The sequence below is a fragment of the Sus scrofa genome, chromosome 14 (assembly GCF_000003025.6).
Source record: "Sus scrofa isolate TJ Tabasco breed Duroc chromosome 14, Sscrofa11.1, whole genome shotgun sequence".
In the NCBI taxonomy this organism is placed as follows: Eukaryota; Metazoa; Chordata; class Mammalia; order Artiodactyla; family Suidae; genus Sus; species Sus scrofa.
Window position 1 is genome coordinate 45,045,683 of NC_010456.5, and position 27,217 is coordinate 45,072,899.

Here is a 27,217-nt window from a genome sequence, read left to right on the forward strand (position 1 = left end):
GTGAAATGGGAAAAAAGGAGGCTGTGTGTGAACAGACAAGACAGAAGAAAAGGAAGGGCTTTATATTTTTGTACTTTGTGGGGACTACCCCTGCTCTTTAAACAAGGAGCTCTGCATTTCATTTTCCTCTGGACCCTGCAAATCATGTAGCCGGCTCTGGGCATGATGATCCTTCCCAGGCTTCGCTTGGCACCTAGGAGGCTCCCTAGAATCGCTCCCTGCTCCAGACAAGGCCTCCATCACCCCCTTCACCGCTTGGCTCCCCACTTCCATCAGGACCTGGGGGTGTCATCCCAGACGATACCCCCTTTTCCTCCTGCCACATCCAGACAAGCACCCTGTCCTTCCTTTCTGCCTCCTTCTCTTCCCTGCCACTGCCTCTGCTCCCCCCTTGTCACCCCCCTGGATTGTGGCCACCTGGCCTCCCCACCCCCATGCACATGCGTCCCAGGATCAAGTCAAACCACAGGAACCCTTCCCTGGTTCCCCAGGCTTCCTTCCGAACTGGCCCACGATCTTCCACACTGGGTTCCAAACATTCCCCACCACCCACTGGCTGGCAGTTTCCAAGTTCCATGTGTCTTTTATTCCCTACACCCTCTTAACAGCTCATGTTTAGTGAGCATCTCTTATATACCAGGTCTCTGCTGCGCATGCTATATGGATTATCTCATTGTCATCCCATGGATATCTTCAACTTACAGATGAGGAAATGGAGGCACAGAGCAGTTCATTCACTTACTCCAGATTACACAGTAAGTGGCAGAGCCAGGATCTGACCCCACAGATCAGCTCCAGCACCCACACAATAAACCATCATAGGACTTCTCCACCATACCTCTGTACAAGCCAAGCCTTCCTCCAGGAATGCCCTTTCTGAAAGACTTAACCTATCCAAAACTATTTGCCAAATTGGTGAGTGAGTAAATGATTTTGCTCTTTGTTTGCTGTGTGGCTTTGGGTAAGTTATGCCTCCTCTCTGGGCTTCCATTTCTTCTTACATCCAAAGAGGGTGAGCTCAGACCCACTCACCGGACAAAGTGAAGCCTCAGAGTCACTGGGATTGGCCAGAGTTGCTGGGAGGGAGTAAGACAGAGGTAGCTTCCCCCTGGGGCCAAGGTTATATCTGGGCCATGACTAAGCATGCTCAGCCCTGCCCCATCTGTCTGTCCACATCCGTCACTGTGCGGAGGGGTGGAGGGCCATGTCCCTGAGCCCCAGCCCCACATGACACCTCCTCCCAAGAGAGCGGAGCTGGGTGGCTCAGGCCTCGTGCTTCTGCTCCATTCAACGTCACTCCAGGGCTCACACCCTTCCTTCCTGGGCAGGAAGAGCCAGGAGGAGCCCTGGACTGATCCCTTCTCGGCCATGACCTTGAGAAAATCCTCTGTGCAGCCAGCAAGCAGATCTCCACTGTCCACTAATCCTACTACCCAGAGCCAGGCTCTGAGCCACCTGTGCACATTATCTCCTTGAACTTTCCCCACAACCCTGGGATGTGTGTGTTCATATTAGATCCATTTCCCAGAGTGGGAAACTGAGACTTGGAAGGGGTTGGGACCTGTTAGAGGTCCCACAGAAGCTGTGGCTGGGACCACTAGGCTTTTCTGCCTACATGGTGTAGGCACTGGGGGCAGTGGTGACTGAGGGTAGACTCAGTGCCCACCCTCATGAGGCTCCCATGAGCCAGTGCATTCATGCCAGCCACCACTATTACTCTTCCCTGCCAAGGCAAAGGGCCTGCCTTGGATATAGCCACCTGCAGATGGAGACGAATGGGTGCCCATCTCCCCACTCACCCACCCATAGCGAGCACTTGACTTCTTCCTCCCTTCAAGGTCAAGCTGTGTGACCTTGGGCAAGTCACTTTGCCTCTCTGGGCCGCCTTTTTCTCCTTCATCAACAGTCCTGGTAGACGCAGTCCACCGCAAGGCTTATCTGGATGGAGCCTCAAAACCATTCATGGAGGTTGGTGGATGATTCCCATTATCCAGATGTGGAAACTGAGGCTCAAAGAAAGGGAGGCTACTCTCCCAAGGTCAGGAAGTGCATTGAGGGCACAGCAGAGGATGCGGGTGTCCGCAGGGCATAGGTGCTTCCTGCTCAGAGCTGAGGCCAGGGTGAGCCAGAAGGGAGGGACAGTAACCCTTTCCTGGCCGTGCTCCTCCCACCACCATCCTTCCCCTCCCCCCTCCTGAGGCCTCCAAACAAAGCTGCCTTTATCCAGACTGTAGCTGCATTCCTCAGTGACACATGAGGACAAAGGCGGGGGCCACCAGCAGCGACAGGAAAGCCCTACCGCCCCAAACCAGTTTGCAGCCTTCCCACGCCCTGCCCCCACCCGCAGGGCCTCCCCAGGGCCTCCAGCCCAGCCCAGGGGAGGTCTGGGAGGAGGAAGCCTGTACAGCCCCGCCTGCCCAATTCCCTAGGGCCTGGGCTGTTCATCATGGTAAGGAAGTGGGTGAATGCCTTGGGTCCCCTCACAAGTCTCCTCCTCTTTGGGCCTCTGTTTCCCTGTCTGTAAAATGGGGGTGGACCTCCAGCATCCTGCAGGGGGTGGTGGGGGCACACAGAGATAATGCCATGGGGAAGGTGATTGCTTTGTTATTCTGTCACAGGCTTCCCATCTCCGGCCACTTCTGAGATGCTTTCCATCCACTCCCAGAGTTTGCACATGCTGTTCCCTTCCACTCCTCCACCCCTCTCCTACTTAATTCCTACAAGTGTTTCCCTAAACATCCCCCCCCCTCCAGGCAGCCTGCCCTGACAGCCACCAACCCCAGCTGATGTAGGGGCATCCTATGGGCTCCCACATGCCCTGTGCATCCCCAAGACCCTGAATCATCATTATCTGCTGACCTGCTGTCACTTCCCATCAAGCTAAGAGGCCCTTAAGAGGGGCAAAACCACAGCTCTTTTGTTCCTGCCTGCATCCCAACAGCCTGGCACAGGTGAGTGTATGTGGGGATGGATGGATGGGAGGATGAATGGATGGATGGATGGATGGATGGATGGATGGTTGGACAGAAGGACAGACAGATGGGTGGACGGATGGATGGGTGGGTGAACCGGTCTAGGAAATGGGACCCTACTTCCTGGAAAGAAAGGAAGGAAGGAAAGTAATGGGATGTGGTCCCTGGGTATGAAGGGAAGGTCAGGGCCAGTTGCCTCTCTAGCCCACCAGAGACTTTTGAGGGGAGATCTCTGAGGCCAGAACTGGCCCCCAATCCTACCCTATCTCCATTCTCCACCAGTGGTGGAGGCTGAGGCTGCAGGGTTTCCGTGAAAATAAGAAGTGCAACAACCTCTCCCCCTCCAGCCCCCACCCTGGCCCAACTCTCCCAGGAGAATGAACTACTTTCTGACAGTCAGAGCCCTCCAACCAGATCTGCACAATTTGGGGCCCAGACATGGCTAATGATCCTCTCACCTCATTTCCACGTTCCTTCCCGTAGCACGTGCTGTCTACCAGGCAAGACAGAAAGACAGCACTGAGTCTGGCTCTCCCAGGAACTCATAATCTGGACCCACAGCAGAAGAATGAATCTTTGAGATGATCCAGCCAGACCAGAGTGGGACAGATATTCACCCAAGGTCACACATCAGGGTACAGCAAAGTGGGAATTAAGTCTCAAGTTTCTAAATTCCTGGTCCCGTGCTCGCTTTTCTACAGCACGGATCCAGGTGTCCGGGTGACAGAAACCGAGAGAGAGGGAGATGGAATGAGGGGGGAGAAAGGAAGGGGCTTTGAGCAACTTCTGCGTGCCGGGTCAGTGCCAGGCATTTCTCCCCCATCCAGGATGTTGGGAACCCTCCCAACCATCCTTCGAGGCTGCCTTTATCATCCCCACTTAGTAGATTAGGAAGCAGAGGCCTGGAGGAAGGGCAGGACTGGGATTCAAGCCCAAGTGAGCTCGATTTCAGAGCCTGGTCTTTCAACAACAAAAGGATGCCCAAGGTTTCATTCACACAGATGAGAACAGAGGCACTGGCTCATAGTAGATGCTTAATGCACGGTGGTTAAAGGGAGGGAGGGGAGGGGGCGGGCTGGCGGCTCAGGAGCTTCCCGCAGAGTCAGGTGGAAGGAAGGGTCTTCTTCACGCAGGACAAGCCTAGGGCTGCCTTAATGCAGGAAGCACAGGGTGTCCTCCCTGAGCTCCCAGAATGACCACAGGGCCACCCTTGAGAGTGAGCAGCCCCGCTTGGGCCACCACGCCTGACCAGCCTCAGCCTTGGCGTCAAGGTCTCCCAGAGCACCCCAGCCCTGGTTCCAATCTTCAGCCTGGTTCCAGCTCAGATTGGCGGCTCCAGGGAGGCCAGTGGCCTTTCAGCTGGACATAAAGGCTGTGTCTAAAAACAAACAAACGACTTCCGGGGCAAAGGGCAGGGACGCAGTTCCAGTGGGGTGTTTGGGCAGCACGTCGGCCATTCAGTCAGACCCGCTGGGCTGTGAGGGAAGCGGCAGAGAATCAATCATGGGCCGTGTGTGTTTGCTAAAGGACGTGTGTGGCTGTGACAGCAGCAGGAGCCCCCAGGGAGGCCCCCCTGGGGACACGTGTCCACCACCTGGGCTCCCATGCCCGCTCGGCCCCGGAGGCAGTGGCTGCTAAATACAAATTCCTTTTTTTTTTTTTTTTTTTTTTTTTTTTTTTTTTTTTTTTTTTTTTTTTTTGTCTTTTTTTTTTTGTTGTTGTTGTTGTTGTTGTTGTTGTTGTTGCTATTTCTTGGCCGCTCCCGCGCATATGGAGTTCCAGGCTAGGGTTGAATCGGAGCTGTAGCCACCGCCTACGCCAGAGCCACAGCAACGCGGATCGAGCCGCGTCTGCAACCTACACCACAGCTCACGCACGCCGGATCGTTAACCCACTGAGCAGGCAGGATCGAACCCGCAACCTCATGTTCCTAGTCGGATTCGTTAACCACTGCGCCACGACGGAACTCCTAAAACAAATTCCTAGGTCCTGGCCCACAGCCCTGCAGCCAAATTCCCAGAGTTGGGGCCCAGGACTCTGGAGTTTCTTTGAGGATCTCCCAGACACTTCTGGTGAGCAGCCAGGCTTGGGGATCCTGGTGCTGCCCACCCAGGCCCAGGTAAGGTCCTGAGAGTAGAATGTGAGGGGTGAGGGGCTTAGGGCTTTGCAGTCAGGAGACCTGGTTCTGTGTGCGTTTCTGGAATATCCTGCTATAACCAAGAAGGCACTGCCCTGATGCAAACTCAAAACGCCAGGCTCCTGTTCTCCATCTCAGTCTCTAGCTCAGTGAATCTGCCTCCAGCACAGAGTAAATGCTCAATTAATATTTCTGAAATGAATAAATGAAAAATGTCTCGGTTTTTTTTCATTGTCTCTTTTTCTGCTTTCCTATCTATTCTTGGTCTTTTCTTTCTCTCTCTCTCTCTCTCTCTCTCTCTCTCTCTCTCTCTCTCTCTCTCTCTGCCTCAAGCACAGCATCTGGCATCCGGTAGGTGCTCCATAAATATTTGCCAAATGGATAAAGGCCTCTCTGTATGCTTGGCTTCCTCTGCTTTCTGCTGCCCTGTGTCTGCCCATCCCTCTCATTCTCTCAGCCCCTTGTTCTCTCAGTGTCTCTTCCCGCCCCCACCCCCATGCCCACCAGCAGTAGTTGGAACCACCCAATCTCCAGCCAGGTTTGGGCCGCTCTGTGGGCTCAGAAAGGAATGTCAGGGCTGAGGAGAAGAAGGATCTCTGGAGAGGCTGCCCCCTCCCCGCCCCCACTCTGAAGCCCTGAGCACACTGCTTGCACCTCAGACCTACATCTTGTGGAAGTGTGGCCACTGTCTTCATTCCAGGCAATCCCTCCTCCCCAGACCTGGCCATTGCCATCCTCTTCTGCAGCCCTGGCCCACACCCCCTGTCCAGTGATGCAAAAAGAAACTCATGGGACCCAGCCACCCATTGCACAAATGGGGAGAGAGTCAGGAAAGGGAGAACTGGCCCAGAACCACCCAGAAAGCCTGGCAGCCCTTACGACCTGAGTCATGGGAGGTTTTACCTCTCAATGGGCAGGTGAGAAGCCCAGACTCTCAAAGGGGCAGAAGGCGCCCCTCTTATTCATGTGCACTCCCCTCCGCTTACAGATGAGGACACCGAGACCCAGAAAGATGAGGTGACCTGCCTGGGATCACATTAGGACCCCGATTCAGGGTTTTTGACAGCCCTGATGCTCCCGATGGTGCCAGGGGTGTTGGCGTTGTAGTTGAAGACGAGTCTGTTAATCAAGAGTTAAGTCCTTCGTATGCTTGGCCTTGCATCTTATGTAAACTTAACTGAATTTAGTTCACTTTGATTAAGGTCAGCTTAACACTTGCTGCCCCCCCCCAAGGGGGGAAGGTTTATAGGATGAGGATTCCCCCCACCCCCAGCCAAGACCTCACCAGGTGTGAGCATCAGGAGGTTCAGGCTCCTTGTGACAGTCACAAACTTCTGCTTCATCTGGGCGGATGGAAGACACACCGATCTCTTTCAACACGGGAGGAAAAACGGGCTGTGCTGGATTGACTGGAAGAAGGCAGTTGGTTCTAACATGACAGCTTCCCAAGGAATGTTTAAGGGTGTTTTGACTCTACATGATTTTCCCCTACACACTTGTGCTCCACGCAAGGTGCAATCCCATTGGCTCTCTGGCAGTTAGAAAAGAAACAAGAGAACTGGCACTTTTTCATCTCTAGCAATGTATAACCGACATGCTTAGGAATGCACACGTCCTAAGTATACGGCCACAACAAATATTCTCCAAGGAGACATACCCAGATAAACAACCCCCAGAAGTGCCCCCTCACACCCCTCCTAGGCACTATCCCCCAAGGATAAGCCCATTCCTGACTTACCTCATTATAGATTGCTTTCACCTATTTCTGAACTTTTCATATAAATGGAATCATATAGTACGCGCTCTTCTTTGTTGAGCTTCTTTCACTCAGCAAGGTATCTGAGATCCGTCCCAGTCCTGGGTAGCTGTAGTTCATTCATTCTCCATGCTGTATGTTATTCCACTGTGTGACTACTGTCCATTTTGCTCTGGGTGATGTATCAACTAGCTATGACAGTGTAACAAAGCACCCCAAAGCTTAGTGCCTTAACATAGCAGACATTTATTTAGCACATGCTTCTGCTAGTTGATTCAGAGAAGAATCACCTGGGTGGTTCTCCTGGGCTGGATTGGGCTGGGCCGATATATCTGCCATCTGCAGCTGGGACTGGTGGGGCTGGGATGATGTCAACCAGGAAAGCTTATCTCTGTCTTACCCATCTCTCATCCTCCAGCCAGCTAGCCCGGACTTGTCACATGGTGACCACAGAGCAAAGCGAAGCATGCAAGGCCTCTGGAAGTCTGGACTTGGAACAAGCACCCATCGCTTCTGCCACATTCTATTGGCCACAGCAAATCACAAGACCAGCCCAGATTCACAGGGAGAAGAAACAGACTCTGTCTCTTTGTGAGACAGGCTGCAAAGCATTGGCACTGTTTTTTGAAATCTACTAAAACAGGCATTTGGTAATTTCCAGTTTTCAGCCAAGATAAATAATTCTGTTGTGAACCTTCTAGTGTCTGTCTTCTGATGACCACAGGACTCGTTTCTAGCCGGGCTGTTTCAAGGGGTGGAGTTGCTGGGTTACAGAGAATGTTTTCATTCAGCCTACGTAACTATTTGTCAGGATGAACAGAAGCTGCTCTGAGATTTATCTTAAGGAAATCCCCCAAAAGAGCATGTGCACATCCCAAAGCCCCTCCTACTTCCAGACAAGACCCTCCTTCATGCAAGCACTGGCCTGTCACTCTCTGTACTAAGCTGAATAGTGTCTCCCCACGCCCCATCAAATTCATGTCCAGAATCTCAGAATGCAACTCTATTTGGAAATATGGTCTCTAAGGGGGTAATCGAGTTAAGATGAGGCTCTTATTTGGTGATCAGTGTCCCAATAAGAAAAAGGAGGGGCGTTTGGGATACAGAGGCAAAGACACACCTGGGGAATGCCTGGTGATAAAGGAGGCAGAAACTGGAGTGATGGTTCTGTAAGCCAAGGAAAGGCAAGGTTGCCGGCAACCACTGGAAGCTAGAAGAAACAAGGAAGAACTCTGCCCTAGAGCCTTCAGAGGGAGCACAGCCCAGTGGGTACCTTGATTTTGAACTTCTAGCCTCCGGAACTATAAGAGAATAAAGTTCTGTTGTTTTATGCCCACCCCCCACCCCCAATTCCCAGTACTTTGTTACAGCAGCCTTGGGAAACCAATATAGATACCCTCCTACCATCTTCCTGCTCTGTCTTCTGGTCCAGAGTAGGAGCAAAAGGCAAGTTCTCTTTTGCCCCTTGTACTTGACCTTTTCATGCTGCTTGATCCCCAGGGTCACACATGTAAGCACGTTACTCGGAAGATTTATCCCAAAGCATGCACAGGGCACGGGCCCCGAGCAAACACTTGCTGCTGGTTTGCTGTGATTTACTCACCGATTACCCTCTGAAGGGGGCTGGGGGGTGGGGCAAAGAACCTCTCTCATATATCAAAAAGGAAATCCTGAAGACATCCCTATAAACGCAGCAGGGAGGAGAACCTGCCGATGCCATAAAGTTACACGATGTGGTAGAGTCAAATGGGCCATCTGCTTCGCTCCAACCCAGATGCGCATAGCAGAGTAGCTGGCTTCCGAGACTCCATGTGCCCCCTGGACACTTCCCTTCCATCTTCTCTCTGCACCATCAGCAGCAGAGCAGCCCACAGGAAGAGCACCTCGAGTCACAGAGTGGATCTGAATTATAAAGTGGAGTGTGTTCAAACCTTGGCCGTACCACTGCTGTGCCATGAGCCCCAGCCTTGCACCATGCCTTCTCTGAGCTCCAGCCATCCTGTCTACAAAATGAAAGCACTCCCCAGGTTCACAGATTTGAGGGGAAATTTGAATGAGAAAGTGTCCTGCCTGGCTCAATACAAAGTAACCCCAACCGCCCCAGTCCCACTCTGTACTGCTTGATGGTATTACCAGGACTCCTGGTTGCAAGTGACAGAAACTCAACTCACAATAGCTTAAGAAACAAGCAAAGAAGAACAATAATTTGTTTTCTTGCATATATCTGAAAAATTCCTGAAAATACCACTTCAGGTATGGCTGGATCCAGGGTTTCAACAATGCCAACAAGAAACTTCCTGTCTCTTTCTTTATCTTCTTGTTTTATTGAGATGTAATTGGCATATAACTTTGTATTAAGCTGTTGCCTTCTTTTTCAAGCCAACATTTCTCTTGATTGACCTTGTTCTCAGGCAGTCTCTCCCTTGGGGTAGCTTAGCAAACCCAGCAGAAGAGAGATCCCTCCAGTAGGCCCTAGACTGATGTGAGAAAATTCTGATTAGCAACAAGGATATGAGGGCATGGGAACAAATGCTCAGAGTAGACTCATATAACAGGATATTTATGAGATATTAGCCACTGGTTGTTTCACTCTAGTCCATCTTTGCATCCTCTCCAAGAAAATGTGCCTATCTACAGACCCATGCCTTCCAGTTACTGGGTGAGATGCCCATTGCCCTCCACGGGGTACTGTCTCACCTCCTTCTGCCCCCAGCCCAGTTATTACCCTTTCTTCCAGGATGACAGCAACCACTTTGCCTGAACAGTCTTCTGCATCGTCTACTATATTCTGAATTTTGTGCCCTGGGTCCTTCAAGACTTAGACTATTGGAGTTCAAAAGCCAGACTCTAGTGACTTAAGACAGACTTTTGAAATCCAAAAGCCACACACTTGACTTTTTTGTTCTTCTTTGCTGTTACATCCTTCCCTGAGGCAGATAGTACAGAATGCTCTGTGGCTGCCTGAAATGGAGGAAGGATGGATGGGGAGCAAGGGGAATATTCGTTAATGTGTAGAAGCATCACCCTGACCCCCTCAGAGCACAGAGCCGGGACTTACCCTGAGCCAAACTGCCTGCTCACAGTCTCCTCTCAGGGAGGAGATCCCACCCCATCCCACCTCATCTGGGTCTCTCTGCCCTCCAATCAGCTGAAATACCTTTTCCTCCATGAGGCCTTCCTTGATTTGCCCACATGAGAATGGTTTCTCTATTTCCATCCTTCTCTCTCTATAAATAACCTGGTATTTATAAATTAGTATCATAGCATGATAATAACAAGTCCTGTGAGATCTGACTATATCTCACTTCTCCTAAAAGACCCTGAGCTACTTGCCAGCAAGGGCCTGTTTTATTTTCTTTAATGTCCTTGACACCTGGTACCAAGTAGTCACGTTGCTCCCAAGAGACAGAAGGCTTGACTTCCTTATTTACTCCCAGAGCCACGAGTGGAAGAGAAAGCCCCCAGGAAGAAATTTAAGGAAAGACTCTGAACCATCGGAACAGTGCAGAGATGAAATGGGTCTGCCTCACTAAAGGGTGAGCTCCCCATCACTGGAGGCAGACAAGCAAAGACAGCTTGGCAGAGACACTTGAGAGAGGATTCAAGTATCAGGTGGGCAGTCAATTACCTAGAATCTGAGCAGAAGAATTGGACAGCATCTATTTTTCCTCATCACTTTATCTTCAATGTTCATCAGGATGCATGGCTGGTAAGATGATTAAAATATTCTTGGCTAGTATCCAAATTCCTTTCTATGCTCTCTGGGTCCTGCTGACCTTACTCCCCCTCTCCATCTCCATACCCATCTCCTCCCATTCCCCACTTCTTCACAGCCAGCCCTCCTCCTTCCTCTTGTCATCTCAGGGCCTTTGCTCATGCTGTTCTTCCTGCCAGGAATGCCCTTCCTGCAGATCTTAGTGTGGCCAACTCCTTCTCAGCCTTCAAATCTCAGCACGGATGATAGTTTCCCTTCTTAAGGAAACCCTCCTTAACCACCTAATTGAAGAAAACCTCCCTACCTCTCTCTCCCCCATTTTACTGCTTTCTTTTCCTTTACTGCACTAGTATATCTGAATTACCTAAAATGATCCTATGTGTTTATGCTCTCTCTCCAACTAGAATGGAAACTCCCCAGGAGCAGAGACTTTGTCCACCTTGTTCACTGCGCAATCTCAGAGCTTAGCCCAGTGCCTGGCACAGAGCAGCTGCTCAGCAAGTATTTGCAGAATGAGGTGTGTTAGGATAACAGAGATGCTGTAAGAGTGAGTCCCCAGTCCAGCCGAACACAACGACTTGTCTTCTTCCTCTGAAGGCCCCATGGTGTTCTCAGTCAGTAGGCAGGCAACCAAGGGCCAGGCATGTTCCATCCTGTGTCTCTCCCCTCCTCCAGGATGTCAGAGTCTCTTGCATTCTGTCAGTAGATAGAGAAAAAGAAAGTGGAGGATTTGTGGGGCAGGGAGGGAACAGGCCAGGCCTAGATGCAATTTACATTTCTTCTGCCCACATTCGATCAGCCAGAACCCAGTTACATGGCTGCACCTGAGTGGGAAGGAGGCTGAGAAACATGGTCTTTTCGTGGGCCTTGGAAAAGTGAGAAATGGGTTTAGCGAAGAGTTAGCCCATCTCTGCTATAAGAATGAATGAATGAATGAATGAATGAATGAAATGATCTTCATTTACCTTCCGGTTCAAGATCCCTTAGAAAATTCCAAGTCCTGCTGGTCCAGGAAATCTGTCTGTCCTATTTCATCCACACTTCCAGAATGACAGAAGGCCAGGGCTCCAGGCTGAAATGCACAGCCTGAGGAACAGACAGACAGAGCTTCCTGACCCCAGGTCAAGGCAACCCCAGAGATCTGAGCTCTCCTGAGAGGTACTTGCAAGGAGCAGCTCTCATCCCTGCAGAGCAAGGGAGAATTGAATCCATTTGCTGGGGAGGACCCCATACTGGGCTCCACCTGGGCTCCAACAGGCCTGGGGGATGGGGAGGGCAGCCCTGGGGCCTCTCCAGGACCCCCTGTGAAGGTTAGCCACAAAGACATCAGGAAGCATCAGTCGAATGCCTTCCCTGTGCTTGTTACTCTCTCCAAGGGTCAGAATAGGGAAGTGTTTGGAGAAGTGCATGGCACACAGTAAGCGTTAAATAAATGTTTGCTGGCATTACCTTTGCCACCTTCACGGCGATGCCATGCATTTGCACATCCACCTAACATCTATTGCCTGTCCCTGCCCTGCACGGATAATGAAAGAGAGAAAGCCACATGGAGATTTTCAATAGATGTCAACCTTTTCCGGGCGGAGCTTCTGTTCTGGAAGGAGCCTGATGTCACCCAGGAGTGGCACCAACAGAAGGAATACTGCCAAGTGGTATGTACTATGTCGAAGAAGGTGCCTGTGTTACTAGAGGGAGCCCCGGGGTGGGAGGGGGACTTGAACTGGCCTGCAGAGGGGAGCTGTCAGGAAGACGTGCTCTGCCTCGCCCTGTTTGATTTTGGAGCCCTGCCGTAAGGACGTTCCCTTGGATGGACTCTTCGCCCTGGTGGGTGTCCAGAGCCCACCCAAAGCTGGGAATTCCAGCCCTTCCCAGGGCCCACGGGCTGGTCCTCCTCTCCCCCAGGCTGCCGTAGCCACCCTGGAGTGGGGACTTGCCGAACCAGGAAGACTCAGCCCTGAAGAGGTGCAAGGCTGCACTCAGCATTTCCTGTATCTGAAGCCCAAGACCAGACTGTCCAGTCCTGGGCCCACCTGAAGAAGTGTCACTGCCCCCACGTGTTTCTCCATGTCACACCCACAGCCAAAGGTCTTCCTCGTGTGCCTCTGGGCACATCCCACACAGCTGCCTAGGTTGTTGGGGCCCTGGATTCCTTCAAGCCTCTCTCTACATTTGCTGGTGCTCTGCAGAGCTTTCTGCACAACTGGTTGAATATTACATTGTCCTTGATTTTATCAAGGCCTTTTCAGAATGATTGAGGGGTAGGCAACTGTAAGTGTTGATCTGAAGGCTGAGAAGGGCGGGTCTCATAAACCTGGCATTTTCAAGACCACGAAGGGAACCCCCATGGGACAGGCCCTAAGTGGCAAATCTTTCACCTCCATCGGCTGCTTATTGGATTGAAAGTCAGCCAGCTGGATGTTCAACTCTGAGGGGAGAGAGCTAAGTGGACACGGATAAAATTCTAGAAACAGGTTATCAATGACTGCCTAAACACGGTCCATTCAGGGACCGAATAATACAGTTTAGGTCTCTGGGGATAAAACCCTCACCTTTTTATAACATATGAGCTTACTGTCAGTTTCCACACATTCGAATTCCATATCACGTATGCAAATCTGTAACATCAAATGGGGAGGGGGGCGGGTGGAGGGAGCGGGGTCCTCAGCACAGGGCTCCCCAGGGCTTGCATGGGGCCTGAAGCCCCAGGGACCCTGAAGGTCTGGGAGGAGCAGGATCAGGTCTGGGGCTCAGCCTCCAGCTCCCAGAAAATCCTCCCCAGGTAGAAGGCCACTGGATCTGGAGGCCCTGAGGCCACCCCCAGGAACAAAGCCAGACAACCTCCCCCTCCCCTCTGCATCCAGCCCCAGGAGCAGGTGACAGGGGCGTCTGTCGTCGTCCCCTCCCCCACCGTGAACCCCCAGAGGAATGAGGACAGGATGGAGTGTGTAAGGAGCCTGTGTGTCTTCCTCAGGAGGCCAAGGGCACCCGGGACGTGGAAATTAAAAAGGAGGAGGGGAGGCCCAGCATATTAACCTCCTTAATCTTTCATTTCTGACACAGATTGTGGTCCCTCATTTCAAAGAATTTCAAGCTAATGTCTGGAGGGCAGAAAAATCTATTTCCCAATATGCGGCTGCAGCTTTTTCACCAATCGACTGCCCTTCCTGGTACAATCAGCCAAGCATTGATTTTTTTTTCTTTTTTTTTTTCTTCTCTCTCTTTCTTTTCCTTTCTTTTTTTCTTTCTTTCTTTTTTTAATGCTAGAGCATCATCCAAAGATCTATCGGTACAAACAACATCTTTGGAGAAAACACCCACAGTCCCAGGCTGCTTCTCCATTAACCCTGAAGCAGCTGGCCTGAGACCCTGGGGCCATGTCCGGGACACCCAACCCTGTGGGCACGTTTCTGTCTCTTTGCAGAACATTGTCCCTCTGAGGAGGTGTGCATGTTGGAATCTTATTTTCCCTGTGTTGGATCCTTTAGCACAGGGGCTGCAAGAGACAATTTTAATATAAATTAATTTGCATTAGATAAAATTAACATGTGATGGAACATGATGGAGGATAATGTGAAAAAAAGAATGTTTATATATGTATAACTGGGCCACTTTGCTGTACAGCAGAAATTGACAGAACATTGTAAATCAAATATAATAAAAAAATTTTTTTAATTAAAAATTCAGTTTCTCAGTCAAACAAGCCATATTTCAAGTGCTCAAAAGCCACATGTGCCTCATGGCTAAACTATTGGATAGCACAGGCCTGGAATATTCCTGGAAAGTTCTCCTTTGGAATAAGGTTCAACACACTTTTTCTCTAAAATCAGGTATTTTTGACTTTGTGGACCCTGTAGCCTCTGTCATAGCTACCCACCTCCTCCCCTTGTAGCACAAAACCAGTCATGGACAATATGTAAACAAATGGTCTTGCCGTGTTTCAATAAAACTTTATTTACAAAAACAGGCAGTGGGCCAGACTCTGCTCTGGGGACAGACTTTGCTGATTCCAGCTTTATCGGAAAACTTAAGGATCTTAGAAGGTTAGGGAAAATTAGAACACCATATAGGAGCTGTCAGGGGCTGGTGGGGAGTAAGGGGCTGGGCACAGAGGTCTCTGGGACCCCAATTCCCATTTTGGCCACGGCAGCTCCCATCTTCTGTGTTTTGCATATTGGGTTTCTGAGTAAGAATATAACTGTGGAAGCTCCCACTCCTTTTTAAGATTTCGCTGACTACTGCCTGTCAGTCTTGGAGTCAGAGTATTTTAGCCCCAATCAAGCAGCAGAATACAGGGCTAAAAGCACAGACTCTGGAGCCAGAAGAAGGATTTGAATACCAGCTCCAGCTGTGTGACTCTGAGACATTCGCTTTCCCTCTCCGTGCCTCAGTCACCTCCGCTGCAAAATGGGGTTAATGATAGGACACAAATGGCAGTTGTTAAGGGAATAAGACGAATTCATGCTAAATACCACCATGAACCATGCTAAGCATCTTGTGTTTGTTAAAGCAAAAGGATGTTGGAGTCTGTCTAGGACTACTTCCTCCCGCCTCAACGATTCCCTTCACAATCTTTACTGATGGAGACGCCAGGCCTTGAAGAAGGGGCCTCCTGGCCAAGTCATCACAAACAACCCTCTTTCCTTATCCCTGGAGCCAGTCCCGACAAAGATCAACAACTCAGCAGAACACCCCACCCTGTTCAGGAAGTGGCTCTGCTGTAGGAGCTGCCAATGTCCCATGTCCCCTGGCTGAGCTGGGGAAAGGAGAGGCCACCCTGCCCCAGACCTGGACCTGGCTTCCTTCGGCATCCCTATACCTCTCTCAGGCCTGGATCCTTCTCCCTGTTCCCCTAGAGCTGAAGGAGGCCCCACTCCAGGCCACACTGGTAGCCCAAGGCTCTGTCCCCGCAGATATTCCCCTGCCCATCCATCCCGGTGGCTTCTTGCCCCTGAGGATCCCTCACCCTCAATCAGTCATTCACTTAACGACTATTTATAGAACACCGAGTATGTGCCAGTTTGGCTCCCCAAGGCCACAGGGAAGAAGAGAAACACAGTCTGCCTTCATGGTGTTCCCATCTAGTTGAGGAGACGAGAAATAAACAAATAGAGATCATTTCACCTGGAGATCAGTTCAGAGAAGAAAACAATCTGGGCAGGTTGGGAGTGGATGTGGTCAGGGAAGCCTTCCTGGAGAAGGTGATAATTACACAGAAACCCAGGGGAGGAGAAGGAGCCAGATACTTGCTGATGTGGGTGAGGGATATTTCAGGCAGAGAGAAAAGCACAATGAGAACAGTCAGTGCCCTCAGCACACCTCTGTCCTGCCCGCTCAGTTGAAACCCTGCTTTGATCTGCAAATAAACTACAAGTTACTGTTCATCGACAGAGCCTGGTGGTTACCCTCTGAAGGCTACAGCTGCAGGGGTCTGGGTTCAAACCCTGCTTTGATCCCCTCCCTGCTGAGTGATCTCAGGCAAGGCCCCTCCCGAGCCACAGTTTCCTCACTGGAAAATGGAGAGGCTCATGCATCTGCCAGGGGCTTATAGTGAGGGTCAGAGTAAGGGTGTAAAGGGCTTAGCACAGTGCCTGCCACGGAGTGAGCGGAGTGAGCGCGCAGCCAGAATGAGCCGAGACAGAAAACCCATCACCCCTGACGCCAGGCCAGGCCTAATTATAGAGGCTCAGAGGTCACTTTTCAGCCCCTTGTGACTCAGGACCAGCACCAAGGAAGATTGGGCCACCCACCAAAAGGAGGTTCTCCCTGCGCTCACATGGTCTCTGGCGGACTCCTGTCTGAGAAGCCCAGGGGAGTGCCTCAGTTTCCCTGTCTGCGAAGTGGAGACACCAACAGAGCTCGCTACCCAGGCTCTGAGAAGATTCAGGGCCCAGGACTTTTGAGAAGGCTCTGTCAGCCTCCACAGCCCACCAACGTGCACACAAACATGAACTGTCATTTGGATAAATTTTCCTTTGAGGTTTTGTTTTCTTTAATTCAACAAATAGATGCTGAATCTCTTGGTGTGTGTCTGGCTCTGGGTTAAGTGCTGGGTGGACAAAAATGCCCACGACAGCCACCCAAAGGTTTACAGAGCCAATGAAGAGGGTCAGCAAGGTTGCAGGGGCATGTTTAACCTGCTCAAAGAACAAACTGGAGCTTCTAGAATGAACAAGCTTTTCCCTTTGTTCTTCTGCTGGTTTGTTTATTCAGCATCCTAGGAGCCAGGCCTTGGTGTCTGAAATCTGCTGAGGGGAGGTGGAGGGTCCCCTTCCCCAGCGCCAGTGTAGAACCCTCCGCGTGACTCTGGCCTCTAAGATCTGAGTTCACGTGCTGGATCTGGCCCTGACCCCCTGTGATACCTTGGGCGAGACATGTAGCCATGCTGTGCCCCAGTTTCTTCATCTATGACATAGGTGGTGGTACCACCAAATTCACTCTATTGAGGAGTTCCTGCTGTGGTGCAATGGGTTAAGGATCCAGTATGGTCTCTGCAGCAGTGCAGATTCGATCCCCGGCCTGGGAAATTTCACATGCTGCAAGCTCAGTCAAAGTAAAAAAAAAAAAAAAAGGTAAAAAACAAACAAAAAAAAATGCTCAGTCAGGCCTGTTTATGGGGTAATCACAATCACAGGGGTGCTCTGTATCCTGTAGGTGCCAACGGGAATTAGTGCTCTCGTTACTGTCTGGCTAGGGGATGATGGTGATTCCATCTCCAACATCACCCTAGCTCAAGAAGAGGATAGAGTTGTTGCTGGGAAGTGACTGATCAGTCTAGGACTACAGTTCCCAGCACCCCTTGCAGCTGGTGGGGTCATGTGACTAGTTCTGGCCAATAGACTACGAGAGAAAGTGGTGCACTTAATCTCAGGACTGATAGGGTTAATAAGTGGGTGTGTTTCCCAATCCTTTTTCCCAATCTGCCGCTGAATGGCATGGACTCCAAGCCACAGATTGAAGAGAGTAGAACCACAAGATAGAAGGAGGCTGGGTGCATGGAAGAGGGCCACTCAACCAGGAATGCCAGCTGTGGGCTGTAACATCAGCAAGAAAACAACTTCTATGGTGTTAAACCACAGAAGCATCAATTTTATGCATTAATGCATCCAGCATTGCCTTAACTATTACCTCCGCATTACACATGTAGTTTTTCAGTTGTATATACATTGTCTCCTTTAATGCTCAGCAAACTTCTGATGCCAATAATACACACTTCTAAAATTTTGAGCACTTAATTTGTGCCAAGCCTGGGACAATCTGGGCTAAGTCCTTTGCCCATAGTTTCTTCTTTGTCTTAACCACAATTCTATAAGGCAGACTCGCAGAATTATTGTTATTCCCACATTATAGATGAGGAAACAGAGATTCAGAAACATTCAGAAGCATGCCAGAGCCATCAGCTAATAAGTGGAAGTAGCTGGGTTAGAAACCTAGAGTCTGCATTCTTGGCTCTCCTTGCCCCTGTCACACCCTCCACCAAGAGAACCCAATAAGGTAACTATTACAAGGTCTGACTTGCAAGTGAGGACACTGAAGCCCTCAGGAGGTCCGTATCTTGGCCATAGTCACAACTAGTAAGAAGCAGTGACGGACGAGAACCCAGAGTTGTCTGGCTCCCCACATAATGCGCTTTCCTTCCCATGCTGCTGCCTTGCTTGCCCTCTCTAGTGGTGCCCTCTCCAGTGGGCATTTAAGCCCTGACCCCATTTCCATTCACCAGCATTACAGTGCCGTGGCTGAAGGCAAACTTGGCATCCACAGAGCCTGTTATGATGCTAAATAAATTTTTCTCTTGGCAGCCTTGGCACATATTAAGCACCTGGGAGGCTGTTAATGTCTCGTGCTGTCCAAAACATTCTTAATTACTATCTAATGAAGATATCTTTCACTGTAGAAAAAAAATAAGACAGATGAGAGGGGAAACGTTCACGCATGTAACTTTCCAGTCCTTCGCTGTGTGTTTCCCCTCTGCCATCGCATCCTCTGGATCTCAGTCAGGGAAAGAGGCAAAGAAGTGAATATGGAGGGAAATTCTTGATGAAAGAGGCTTTGCTTTCCCCCAGCAATGTAACTTCCTAGACTTGAGCTGAAGGTAAATTGGAATGAGTGAATGGGAAAGATGGACTTACAAGGCTGCTGGTCATGCTCTTATTGGTCATAGTGAAAAACTGAAAACATCTAAAACCCACTGACAGGGCATAGGTTAAATGAACTCTGGTGTATTCATGCAACAGAGTACTATGCAGCCATTAAAAAGAATGACCTGGAGCACTCTGGGCTGATATGGAACAACCTGCAGAAAAAGCAAAATGTAGAACAATAAACTTCCAATGCTCCCACTTGGGTAAAAAAAAGGACATTTATTATCATTGCCAGCATTGACTGAGTGCTTAATACACTCTATTTTAGGCAATCACACTTATTGCTTAACCTAACCTTTGCAAGAATCCTGTGAACTATTATCATCCCAGATTAGGGACAATGATATCATGGCAAACCAGGCAGAATTAAATACTAAGCCTCCCCAGAGAGTACCAGACACAGCCTCAGCCACAGCACCCAGGATTCCCACAGATACAACCATGTCAAAGATGAATTCACAATCCCAAATTATAAAATGTGTGAGAAAGCCCACCACTAGAGAAATGCCTGGCAAGTCGCTGTAGGAATTGATGGCAGTGGTTGCTCTTGAAGAGTAATAATGGATGGATAGAGTGGAGCAAGGCTTTGGCTTTTCACTTAATACACATCTAAGGCAGCTTGAGTTTCTTAAGGTAATGCATTTACACTGCTTTCTTCTTTCCACTTGGAAATAAGAAATATTTGAGTTGAAAATAAAGAAAGGGTAGTCCCCATTTTGGCTTAGTGGTAATGAACCCAACTAGTATCTATGAAGACAAAGGTTCAATCCCTGGCCTCACTCAGTGGGTTAAGGATCTGGTGTTGCCATGAGCCGTGGTGTAGATTACAGAGGCAGCTCAGATCTGGCCTTGCTGTGTCTGTGGTGTCAGCTGATTTGACCCCTAGACTGAGAACTTCCATATGCCACAGGTGTGGCCCTAAAAAGGCAAAAGAAAAAAAAAAGAAAAAAGAAAAGAAAGGAAGGAGGGAGGGAGATGGGGCAGAGGGAGGGAGAAGAGCTAGATTTTGTAGCCCCAGCTCCCTGACTCTGCCAGCTGTGGCTTTGGAGATGCTTCAGAGAACAGGGCTGGGAACTTTCCTTTTGGCCAGTGATGCTTTCACACACAGTGATCAGCCACTTTATCTAAAATCCATAGTGGGGTCCATGCCCCCAAATTGCTTCCAAAAGAAGGAAGATCCTACTTTAACTCCTCTGCTGGCATCAGTCCATCACCAATCTCCTCGTTCCTACTTCTTAACTATTCCTTAGCACCCCCACATTTCTCCACCCTCAATCCCTCCTCTGTCCACATACATCTCGGAACGCAGTTCTCCCAGCCCTTCTGCTGACCCACAGGCCAATCCTCCAGCCGGCAGCCAGAGAAATCGTCCCCAAATGCAAATCAGATCCCCCCCCCCGCCCCCCGCCCACCGCTGGCTTAAACTGTTCCATCAGCGTCTCTCTTTTTCAGAATAAACTACATGTTTCTGGTGACCCGGTCCTCAGTGAACGGTCACATGCCATCACCTACGGTGTCTATTCTATCTGCCTCCACCCACTCTGCTCCATTCGCTATGGCCTCTTGTCAGGCCTGCAAACACATCAGCTCAGGCCACATGCACAGAGATGCATTCACTGCCCGGCCACCTTTCCCCACAAGGAAACTCCTTTTCATCCTTCAGTTTCAGACTAAATGTCTTTGCCCTTAGGAGGCCTCCCTGTATCACCTGCAGGTGCTGTGAAGGCCTGTGGTAGACAGAATAACAGCCCCTACAGGTGTCCATGTCCTAATCCCCAGGGCCTGTGACTATGTGACCTTACCTGGCAATAGGTTCTTTGCAGATGGGATGAAGATAAGGCTCTTGAAACAGGAAGATGATCCTGGGTTGCTTGCTTGTGGTCAATGTCATTGCAAGGTCCTTATCAGAGGGACATGGGAGGGTCAGAATCCAAAAAGGTGATGTAATGACAGATGGAGGATGGGGCCAGGACCCAAAGGACACAGGTAGCTTCTAAAATAGAGAAGCCAAAGACATGGCTTCTCTCCTGGAGCCTCCAGAAAAAATCACCTCTACTGTTAAAAACAAGACAACGGCCCAAAATGGAATCTCTGCAGCTAAGCCTCACCAAGCCTAGACTTAACTACATTTCAGCTTTCCCAGAAATGGAATCTTAAACTAGTCAATCAGGAATCGCTTGATGAGCACAAGTTAGGTTATCTGGCTGATAGACACCCCGTCCTCTAAGGGAAAGAAACTTTGCAATAAATAACCTGCTATTTGGCCCAGGATGACTTCCTTGTTCCTGCTCCCTTCTGCCTCTGAGCATCTTCTAGTCACAGCTCTTCAAATCTCCTCTCCACCTGCTAGACTGGGAACTGCCTGACTCATGAATCATTGAATAAAGCCAATAAGATCTTCACGATGCTACCCAGTTGAATTTTTCTTAACACTGCTGACACGTTGATTTTAGAACTTCTGACTTCCAGAACTACAAGGGAATACATGCATGTTGTTTCAAACCACTAAGTTCATGATGCTTTGGTACAGCAGCAGCAGGAAACAAATAGAGTGCACCCCCATATCCTCAGACCTGATCCTCTCTGTAATCTCCAGGGACATCTAGCTACCAGTCCCAGCATCACTTACCTGCAAAGCCTGAGGGCTCTGCAGACCTGCAGAAGGCACACCAGAAGAGCTTGGAAACTAATGGTCTGGGAGCTGGTGTATAAGCACCCCAACTCCCTCTCCCTGAAGGGGGTACACCTCTGAGGGGCAGGTTCTAGGTAGTCACCTGAGGTCCCCTGGGGCTGCAATTTCACTTGCCCATAGGGACACCAGCTCAATTCACACACCTTATATAAGCTGCCTTCCCCTCACTGTGTCACAGCCTTATTCCTCTGGAGGTAGTTTCTGCAATCATCCCTCAAATAAATCGCTTGCCCAAACCAAACCAAATCCCTCCCTGCCCCGTGTTCTCTCTCATCGCCCCCTCCTCTGCCTTCCCACAGACAACTGTAACCCAGTGTCTTCCTGCTGGGAATTTCTGTCCCATGAAGGCAAGGATCTGCCCCTCTCTTTTACCATATGTCACTGGAGCCTGGCACAGAGCCTGGTGTGCCGGGCACCCTGGATAAATGTTTGTCGAGTGGCTGACTGAATAAAGCAGCTTTTAAGATAAAGTAGAGCATCCCCCAGAAGGCACAAGGCCATGGCCAACGGCCTCCTAATTAGTCCTTGGGGGCTGCTTTAATGGAGCCCAAGTTCCTGCTACAATCACAGGCCTCCATTTGCATGCAAATAACGGAGGTGCCAAAATCCTCAGGGAGTTTGTTCTCCTAAAAGGATTAAACGTGCCCCCTGCAACCAGCACCTGCTGGAACAGATCAGGCGTCCTGACCTCTGTGGACAGTACTAAGCCACCAGGGTGGGGTCACCAGCTCCTGAGAAGGGGCCCCTGGAAAGATTTGTCCTCCTGGCCAAACTCCTTGGTCTGCCCCCCAGGGTTTTTCACAGCTTTGTGCCTGCTGAGCTCGATGGCTTCAATTTCCATATCCAAACCCTCCCTCTGATTCCAGCCTCACCAGAGCCATCAACGGTTCCTCTCTATCCTCTGCACCTTTGCACATGCTGGTCCCTCTGCCTGGAACATCCTTCCTCTCTTTCTGTTCCTGGAAAATTCATGCTCAATACCCAGCAAAATGTCCCCTCCTCTGGGAAGTCCTTCTGTCCTGAGTCTGTCTCTGACTCCGGTCTTTTATTCCGAGTTTATCTCCCTCATTGGCCTGGAAGGTCCCGGAGGTGGGGGGGCGGGACGGGTCTGAGACCCTCACAGTCAGCCAGCACCCAGGAATGGAGTCCTTTGGAGATGCATCCCTTAAAGCCCTGAGGCTTGGTTAATGGGATCATCTCGCCAACCTCCCAGCATCGGGGGGAGGAGGAAACGAATGAGAAACATGAAGCTCCCCATGGAGGATGCACAGGACAGGAGAAGCCACAGGCCACCTCTGACCCCCGGAAGGCCGAGCAGGGCGGCACCTGTGTGTATCAGACTCCTGCTGGGAACAAAAGGCAGCACGAAGAAGTGCAAACCAAGAGTCTCGTTTACTCCCCAAAGCCACCTTCCTCTCCTGTCCTCCCCATGACCCTGCCGAGCTGTCCCTGCCAGAATAACACTGGCTGACCTCATACCACACCAGTCAAGAGACCAAAAGGAGAACTTGTCCCCAGCCCCGGGCCAGCTGTCCTCACAGACGTCATGAGGCTCAGCACAGGTGAAAGCTGAGCCCGAGAGTAGCTGAGGCTCCCACCTCCTGCCCTCGCCCCGCCAAGACTGAAACAGAGGGCGCCCTGGGGCTATGAGCTGCCCAAACATCATCTCCAGTCTCTACGGCAGCCTGGTGAAGGGGGCACCCTTAGCATCCCTACTCTACAGATGGGGAAGCCAAGGCCACGTGTTGAGTGGTGTGCCCCAGGCTTCCCGGCTGGTAAGTGGGGGAGTCAGGATTTGCACCCCGTGGGACATCCCAATCCTCCCTGCTTCCTAAACTTGGCTGTTTCCATTATTTCTGCTGGTGGTGCTTTTAGCCTGGGACACCCTCCCCCACCCCCACTTCACACTTTGTTCTGTGTGGGCAGCGAGGAGGCCTGGGGGAAATGGCAGATAAAGACATAGTTTCTTACTCCAGGCCCCTGGCCGTCGTCTGTCCTCGCCAAGGGTCCGAGGGCTCATCCTCTCAGGAGCCCAGCCAAGCCTCCGCGATAACTTGTGGACAGAGGAGACTTGTGCCAGAAAGTTGAGCCCCAGCTGACCCACCGCTGCCTGGGGAAGGTCAGGACGGGGCCCTAACTTTCCCACCCACCCAGCGATCTGCATTTACCAAGTGCCTCCTGTGGTCGCCACCCAGGGAGTGGCTTTTTGTCACTTCCTTGCATGGGCCCTTCATGATCCCACTTCCTAGACTTTACACACACATGTCCTCCCCCACCCTCTCAGCAAACACCCATTGATCTGCAGGGCCAAAGCAGGGCAGAAGATGGCTCTTAACTCTGCTCTCTTCTCATGTGGAAGAGGCAGACAATGCACAGGTAAGTGAATCAATCACTAAATAGGTAAAGACTCCACGAGGCCTGGGAGAGGTGAACTAGACACCATGTAGAGCACACAGCACCTGGGGAAATCAGGGAGGGCTGCCTGGAGGAGGAGGCCTCCAAGCTAAGAACTCAGAGAAGGAGCCGCCATGCAAAGGTTTAGGGGAAGAGCATGGATTGGCAGAATAGAGCGAGAGAAGGATTTGCCCAGCCCCTGCCATAGAAGGGGCCTCCTTCAGGGTCATTCTTGATGCCTGCCTGGGCTTCCACCCTATGACCACACCAGACTTCGGTCTCTAGTCTCCTGTTGCAAAGCACTTTGCAGTTTACACGACTTGTTCCTACTCAGGACCTTTTCAGCTTCTCACATCCGCCCTGAGGTGTGTAGACAGGAAACTGAGGCTCAGACAAGAAAGTATCAGCCAAGGTCACACAGTTGTCCCTGTCGTTGTCCAATCCCCTGTCCCTCTCCACTTGCTTCTCCACCTTCTCCAGAGGTCAGTGGCTGGAGGACCCTTGCCTGCACCCCCCTCCCAGCGCACCAGCCTCCCGGGAGGGGAGGTGGCTCTGCACCGGCCCATATATAACCCACTCCACGCGCCTTCTCTGCATTAATAAATGGGGAACCAAAGGGTCATAAATCCTGGGGCTGCCAATGTCCCCGGGACCAGCTCTTTCTCTGGCCACGCACTAGTACTTTTTACAACCCATTAATTAGTCCCTCTAATAAAGTTTGACAAAATGATAACTTGCCCATGAAAAGTGTTGTAATAAATACATTTTCCCTAACTTTCAACCATTCGAGCATGGCTGCCTCATAAACCCTCCGCCATGGTTCACTGCCTTATTGTCTCTCTATATTTCTCCATCACCGTGGAAGTTTGGGGTCTGGGGCCTCGTGGACTCAGGATAGACCTGGGTCTGACTCCAGGTACCTAGCCTTTCCAGGGTGAAGGTCCTGGGTAGTCCCTCCCCTGCTCGCGGACCTACAGTGGCTCCCACCATCCAGGGCCACAGTTTCCAAACTCCTGTCCCATCTTCCTGAGTCCTGCTTTATCCATGGGTCGCCTGAAGGGACAGTGTCTGGACCTTACGTTTTCTTCCAACTGATTCCCTTAAATAAATGTATTTTGCAAGAAAATTTTACATCATCATTGCATAAAACTGGAAAAGCAGAAAGAGGAAATAAAAATAAATATAATGGAACAAAAGGATGTCACTAAATCCCAAACAACTAGTATTGCTGTTTACCTCACACATGGAGCCCAGAGCCTGCCTTCTCTCTCTTTAATGGGGTGGGGGAGGTCAGGGGGAACCAGAGAGTTTCCAGCGACACATCAGCATCAAGGGGACATGTTCTCCCCAGTGTAGACGGAGGGTCTGAAAGAGGATTGCAAGCAGACCCACCTTCTCCCTTGGAGAGCCCCTGTGCTTGAGACCTGGATGCCACCTAAGACAGATTTCACCTCTGGGGTGGCACCCAGGTGGGCCTGGGGATGGGGAGTGGCTGGGGGGCTTTGTCGCCAGCCAGCCATTTTTCAGGTCGGTAACACAAAACAGAGTTCTTCACATTTTACAGAAAGCGGAGGGAACAGCCATCATTCAGATGACAGAGTAAGAACCCCAAGATGTGCTTTGCAGGGTGCAGGCTGGAGGAGTACCAGGGTTCACCCTCAACCCCTAGAAATCATTTGTTGCCCCCACCACCACAGAGGAGACATGGAGGAGAATATAGAACTACTTCTAAGCATGACATGAGATCAGCACTGACCCCTGACCTGCTGGGTCAGATCATGAGGTGACAGATCATCCTCATTTCACAGATGAACAAAGTGAGGTCCAAGGCCACGCCCCCCCCAAAAAAAAGAAGAAAAAAGGAAGAAAGGAAGGAAGGAAGGAAAGAAGGAAGGAATTTGCAAATCCACCAAACCTGCTGCATGGCCCATGTCTGGTCCAAGTGCCGCAAGTGGGCACTGCCCTTTAGTCACTGCTGAGCTTCTCAACAATCTTCCCCAGATGGGGTGACTCTGAATATTCAATAGGCAAACAAACTAATGATCCAAGAGGTGAAGGTGCTGGGCCCAGCCCCAAGCAAGTTGGTCCTCACTCCTAAACAGGGTTGGCCCTGTTCTGAGGCTATTGCATAGGAGGCATGACTTAACTGACACCTGTGCCTAAAATCCCACTGTTAGTCTCACCCATTTGGGATAAAGGAAGGGATTGCCTGAAGGCCTCCTTGATGTAGCAGCAAGGGAGTCTAGTACAGTAGACAGAGCATTGGGTTAGGAATTAAAAGATCCAGATTCTAGTGGTAGTTTTTCCATCAACTATGACCTTGGCTGGGTCTATCCCATTACCTGCCCTGGACCCAGTATTCAGTGGAGTAGAAATAGTGGAGAGGGTTGGAACAGAGCGTGCTTTCCCCCAGTATATGGGGGGGGGGGTCCTGAGAAATACTTTTAGGGGGACACGTAGACCCAGCATTAAGAATTACCTAATCAAAATTCCCTGGTGGCCTAGCAGTTAAGGATCCAGCATTGTCACTGCTGTGGCTCAAGTCACTGCTGTGGCTCAGGTTTGATCCCTGGCCCGAAAACTTGCACATGCCACAGGCGAGGCCAAAAAAAAAAAAAAAAGAATTACCTAAAGAAAACAGTGTCTCCTTTCTGATCACTTTGCTGATTTCCACAAGAAGAATGTCTCGGTTTGGTGGGGATGTGTCTTTAACGCCTCCTCCTTAGCTACTTCTCTTTTTAACAACAACAACCAAAAAACCCCAGCAGGCCTCAGGCTCAGAGCCCTCTGTAGACTACAACGCCCGGCTGCATTCTCACAGAATCGCTCTGCTCTGTTTTTGTTGCATTTTGGTTTAATGGCACCATCTATTTAGGGCAAGTGAAATGCACTTCCCATTTACTATAGGAGTGTAAATGTCCTTTGTAAGTACATTCCTTTGAGTGGAAAGAACAAGTTGACATAAAAGCACTGAATAAATGTGAGGGTGGATGGAAGCGAAAGTGGGGAGACCTACAAAGTGGAGGGTGAGGGTGGATGTTGGAGGCCCCGGCCGAGGGGCTCCGATGGGGCACCTGGGGAGCAGCCAGTGCATGGCCTGCTAGTCATGAACAACCCATGAGTCCACAGTGTACAGAAGCCCTTCCCCAGCCCTGCTGTGCTTGATGCATCCCATGTCCAGTTACCCCACTTTACTGGGCCTTGCCCATGGCCACATCCTGTAAGCACCTCAGCTGCCAATCACAGGCTGTAACAGGCATTTTATAGGCATCATTGAACTCCTTGGCTGAGAGGGGGTGCATGACAGGAACCCCATCTGCCAGAAGAGGGAACTAAGGCTCAGAGAGGTTGAGGGACTTGCCCAAAGTCATACCGCTGTGTATTTGTTTCCTGTGGCTATTCTAACAAATGAA